Source organism: Arachis ipaensis, chromosome B10, assembly GCF_059453495.1.
Source record: "Arachis ipaensis isolate K30076 ecotype BB chromosome B10, ASM5945349v1, whole genome shotgun sequence".
NCBI classification, from domain to species: domain Eukaryota; kingdom Viridiplantae; phylum Streptophyta; class Magnoliopsida; order Fabales; family Fabaceae; genus Arachis; species Arachis ipaensis.
The window spans coordinates 62,714,327-62,720,355 of record NC_142435.1 but is presented as its reverse complement, the minus strand read 5'-3'; the positions used below and the strand labels follow the sequence as shown (position 1 = coordinate 62,720,355).

The window sequence follows — 6,029 nt, the reverse complement described above, 5'->3', positions numbered from 1 at the left end:
AAAACTGCAAGTTTCATGGACTTCCATCTGAAGATCCTTTTCAGTTCTTAACTGAACTCTTGCAGATATGTGATACTGTTAAGACTAATGGAGTAGATCCTGAAGTCTACAGGCTCATGCTTTTCTCTTTTGCTGTGAGAGACAGAGCTAGAATATGGTTGGATTCTCAACCTAAAGATAGCCTGAACTCTTGGGATAAGCTGGTAACGGCTTTCTTAGCCAAGTTCTTTCCTCCTCAAAAGCCTAGTAAGCTTAGAATGGATGTTCAAACCTTTAGACAGAAGGAAGGTGAATCCCTCTATGAAGCTTGGGAGAGATACAAGTAACTGACCAAAAAGTGTCCTTCTGACATGCTTTCAGAATGGACCATTCTGGATATATTCTATGATGGTCTGTCTGAATTAGCTAAGATGTCATTGGATACTTCTGTAGGTGGATCTATTCACCTAAAGAAAATGCCTGCAGAAGCTCAAGAACTCATTGACATGGTTGCGAATAACCAGTTCATGTATACTTCTGAAAGGAATCCTGTGAATAATGGGACGCCTATAAGGAAGGGAGTTCTTGAAATTGATACTCTGAATGCCATATTGGCTCAGAATAAAATATTGACTCAGCAAGTCAATATGATTTCTCAGATTCTGAATGGAATGCAAGCTGCATCCAACAGTACTCAAGAGGCATCTTCTGAGGAAGAAGCTTATGATCCTAAGAACCCTACAATAGCAGAGGTAAATTACATGGGTGAACCCTATGGGAACACCTATAACCCCTCATGGAGAAATCACCCAAATTTCTCATGGAAGGATCAACAAAAGCCTCAACAAGGCTTTAATAATGGTGGAAGAAACAGGTTTAACAATAGTAAACCTTTTCCATCATCCACTCAGCAACAGACAGAGAATTCTGAGCAGAATCCATCTAGCTTAGCAAATTTAGTCTCTGATCTATCTAAGGCCACTCTGAGTTTTATGAATGAAACAAGGTCCTCCATTAGAAATTTGGAGGCACAAGTGGGCCAGCTGAGTAAGAAGATCACTGAAACTCCTCCTAGTACTCTCCCAAGTAATACAGAAGAAAATCCAAAGAGAGAGTGCAAGACCATAGATATAACAATCATGGCCGAAACCAAGGAGGAAGGGGAGGACGTGAATCTTAAGGAGGAAGACCTCCTGGGACGTCCAGTGATCAACAAGGAGTTTCCCTTTGAGGAACCAAAGGAATCTGAGGCTCATCTAGAGACCATAGAGATTCCATTGAACCTCCTTATGCCCTTCATAAGCTCTGATGAGGATTCTTCTTCTGAAGAGAATGGGAATGTTACTAAAGAGCAAGTTGCCAAGTTCCTTGGTGCAATCATGAAGCTGAATGCCAATTTATTTGGTAATGAGACTTGGGGAGATGAACCTCCCCCGTTCACCAATGAACTAAATGCATTGGATCAACTGAGATTGCCTCAGAAGAAACAGGATTCTGGAAAGTTCCTAATACCTTGTACCATAGGCACCATGACCTTTGAGAAGGCTCTATGTGACCTTGGGTCAGGAATAAACCTCATGCCACTTTCTGTAATGGAGAAACTTGGAATCTTTGAGGTACAAGCTGCTAGAATCTCATTAGAGATGGCAGACAATTCAAGAAAAGAGGCTTATGGACAAGTAGAGGACATGCTAGTAAAGGTTGTAGGCCTTTACATCCCTGCTGATTTCATAATCCTAGATACTGGGAAGGATGAGGATGAATGCATCATCCTTGGAAGACCCTTCCTAGCCACAACAGGAGCTGTGATAGATGTTAACAGAGGTGAATTAGTTAGCACAAGGTTATCATCCTGTAAACATGGAAAAGAGGCACGATAAGCTTCTCTCAGTACAGTGTCAAATAAAGCCCCCACAATCAAACTTTAAGTTTGGTGTTGGGAGGCCTTAGCCAAAATCTAAGTTTGGTGTTGGGAGTCTACAACATTGACCTGATCACCTGTGTGGCTCCATGAGAGCCCACTGTCAAGCTATTGACATTAAGGAAGCGCTTGTTGGGAGGCAACCCAATTTTTATTTATCTAATTTTATTTTTATTTTATTATTCTTTTATGTTTTATTAGGTTCATGATCATGTGGTGTCACAAAATAAATCAAAAAATTAAAAACAGAATCAAAAATAGCAGAAGAAAAATCACACCCTAGAGGAAGGACTCACTGGCACTTAAACGCCAGTAAGGAGCATCTGCCTGGCGTTCAACGCCAGAACAGAGCATGGAGCTGGCGCTAAACGCCAGAAACAAGCATGAAGCTGGCGTTCAACGCCAGAAGTATGCTGCATATGGGCGCTGAACGCCCAGAACAAGCACCACTTCAGCGTCTAAACGCCAGAAATGCATACAAAGGCATTTTACATGCCTAATTGGTGCAGGGATATAAATCCTTGACACCTCAGGATCTATGGACCCCACAGGATCACCTCAGGATCTGTAGACCCTATAGGATCCCCACATACCTCCACTCACCTTCCCTCCTCATAATCCTATATCACCCTATCTCTCTCCATTCACAGTCATCCCTTCTATTTTCCATTCACCACTCACATCCATACACCCCACCTACCTTCAAAATTCAAAATCTCTTTCCCACCCAAGCCCACCCATATAGCCGAATACACACATCCTTCCATCTCCTCCATATCTTCTTCTTCTTCTACTATTCTTTCTTCTTTTGCTCGAGGGTGAGCAACATTCTAAGTTTGGTGTGGTAAAAGCATAGCTTTTTTGTTTTTCCATAACCACTGATGGCACCTAAGGCCAGAGAAACCTCTAGAAAGAGGAAAGGGAAGACAAAAGCTTCCATCTCCAAGTCATAGGAGATGGAGAGATTCATCTCAAGGGTCTATAGCTCAATGGTGAAACATTTGACTGCAAATCAAGAGATCCCTGAGATACCTCAGGGATACATTTTCCTCCACACAATTATTGGGAGCAACTAAGGGTGGAACATCAAGAGCACTCCATCATCCTTCATGAAATTAGAGAAGATCAAAGAGCAATGAGGTAGGAGCAACAAAGACAAGGAAGAGACATAGAAGAGCTCAAGGACATCATTGGTTCCTCAAAAAGGAAACGTCACCATCACTAAGGTGGATTCATTCCTTGTTCTTAAATTTTCTATTTTTCGTTTTCTTATGTTAAATGTTTAATTATGTTTGTGTCTTATTACATGATCATTAGTATCTAACTGTCTATACCTTAAAGTAGTGAATATGAATCCATCACCTCTCTTGAATGAAAAATGTTTTAAAAAAACAAAAGAATAGGAAGTACATGGTTTCGAATTCATCCTTGAAACTAGTTTAATTATTTTGATGTGGTGGCAACACTTTTTGTTTTCTGAATGAATGCTTGAACAGTGCATATGTCTTTTGAAGTTGTTGTTTAAGAATGTTAAATATGTTGGCTCTTGAAAGAATGATGACAAGGAGACATGTTAGTTGATAATCTAAAAAATCATAAAAATTGATTCTTGAAGCAAGAAAAAGCAGTGAATACAAAAGCTTGCAGAAAAAAAAAGAGAGAAAAGAAAGAAAAAATGGCGAAAAAAATTTAGAAAAAGAAAAAGCAAGCAGAAAAAGCCAAAAGCTCTTAAAACCAAAAGGCAAGAGCAAAAAGCCAATAGCCCTTAAAACCAAAAGGCAAGGGTAATAAAAAGGATCCCAAGGCTTTGAGCATCAGTGGATAGGAGGGCCTAAAGGAATAAAATCCTGGTCTAAGCGGCTAAACCAAGCTGTCCCTAACCATGTGCTTGTGGCGTAAAGGTGTCAAGTGAAAACTTGAGACTGAGCGGTTAAAGTCAAGGTCCAAAGCAAAAAAAGAGTGTGCTTAAAAACCCTGGACACCTCTAATTAGGGACTTTAGCAAAGCTGAGTCACAATCTGAAAAGGTTCACCCAGTTTTGTGTCTGTGGCTTTTATGTATCCGGTGGTAATACTGGAAAACAAAGTGCTTAGGGCCACGGCCAAGACTCATAAAGTAGCTGTGTTCAAGAATCAACATACTGAACTACGAGAGTCAATAACACTATCTGAACTCTGAGTTCCTATAGATGCCAATCATTCTGAACCTCAATGGATAAAGTGAGATGTCAAAATTATTCAAGAGGCAAAAAGCTACAAGTCCCGCTCATCTGATTGGAGCTATGTTTCATTGACAGTTTGAAATTTATAGTATATTCTCTTCTTTTTATCCTATTTGATTTTCAGTTGCTTGGGGACAAGCAATAATTTAAGTTTGGTGTTGTGATGAGCGGATAATTTATACGCTTTTTGGCATTGTTTTTTAGTATGTTTTTAGTAGGATCTAGTTACTTTTAGGGATGCTTTTATTAGTTTTTATATTAAATTCACATTTCTGGACTTTACTATGAGTTTGTGTGTTTTTCTATGATTTCAGGTATTTTCTGGCTGAAATTGAGGGACTTGAGCAAAAATCAGATTCAGAGGTTGAAGAAGGACTGCTGATGCTATTGGATTCTAACCTCTCTGCACTCAAAGTGGATTTTCTGGAGCAAGAGAACTTTAAATGGTGCGCTCTCAACGGCGTTGGAAAGTAGACATCCAGGGCTTTCCAGCAATATATAATAGTTCATACTTTGCCCGAGTTTAGATGATGCAAAAGGGTGTTGAACACCAGTTCTACGCTGCAGTCTGGAGTTAAACGCCAGAAACACGTCACGAACCAGAGTTGAATGCCAAAAACATGTTACAACTTGGCGTTCAACTCCAAAAGAAGCCTCTGCACGTGTAAACTTCAAGCTCAGCCCAAGCACACACCAAGTGGGCCCCGGAAGTTGATTTATGCATCAATTACTTACTTCTGTAAACCCTAGTAACTAGTTTAGTATAAATAGGAATTTTTACTATTGTATTAGACATCTTGGGACGTCTAGTTCTTAGATCATGGGGGCTGGCCATTCGGCCATGCCTGGACCTTCATCACTTATGTATTTTCAACGGTAGAGTTTCTGCACTCCATAGATTAAGGTGTGGAGCTCTGCTGTTCCTCATGATTTAATGTAAAGTACTACTGTTTTCTATTCATTTCAACTTATTCCGCTTCTAAGATATCCATTCGCACCCAAGAACATGATGAATGTGATGATTATGTGACGCTCATCATCATTCTCACTTATGAACGCGTGCCTGACAAACACTTCCGTTCTACATGCAAACAAGCTAGAATGAGTATCTCTTAGATATCTAATACAGAGGACCGAGTCCGAGATATTAGAATCTTCGTGGTATAAGTTAGAACCCATGGATGGCCATTCCTGAGATCCGAAAAGTCTAAACCTTGTCTGTGGTATTCCGAGTAGGATCTGGGAAGGGATGGCTTTGACGAACTTCAAACTCGCGAGTGCTGGACGTAGTGACAGACGCAAAAGGAGGGTGAATCCTATTCCAGTATGATCAAGAACCTCCAGATGATTAGCCGTGCTGTGACAGAGCATTTGGACCTTTTTCACAGAGAGGATGGGATGTAGCCATTGACAACGGTGATGCCCTATATAAAGCTTGCCATGGAAAGGATTAGGAAGGATTGGATGAAGACAGCAGGAAAGCAGAGGTTCAGAGGAACGAAAGCATCTCTGTACGCTTATCTGAAATTCTCACCAATGATTTACATAAGTATTTCTATCTTTATTTTCTGTTTATTTATTATTATTATTCAAGAACTCCATAACCATTTCATATCCGCCTGACTGAGATTTACCAGATGACCATAGCTTGCTTCATACCAACAATCTCCGTGGGATCGACCCTTACTCACGTAAGGTTTTATTACTTGGACGACCCAGTTCACTTGCTGGTTAGTTATATCGAAGTTGTGACAAATTATGAATTAAGATTAGAGCACCAAGTTTTTGGAGCCATTACCAGGGATCACAATTTCGTGCACCGTTAGGTTTACTTCTTCTTCAATTCCAGGTTCAATATTCCTTTAATTTAACTTCTCTTCTACTTTTAATTGTTCTAGCTTTCTAGTT

At 40.1% G+C, this 6,029-nt stretch overlaps 1 non-coding gene across 1 annotated transcript; it reads right to left on the bottom strand.

The window, feature by feature from the left end:
• Window positions 1-248: 248 nt before the first annotated feature.
• Window positions 249-356, bottom strand: LOC148580274 (small nucleolar RNA R71). Its single transcript, XR_015899512.1, has one exon. It is a non-coding gene; the product is annotated as a small nucleolar RNA R71 (small nucleolar RNA).
• Window positions 357-6,029: the final 5,673 nt, after the last annotated feature.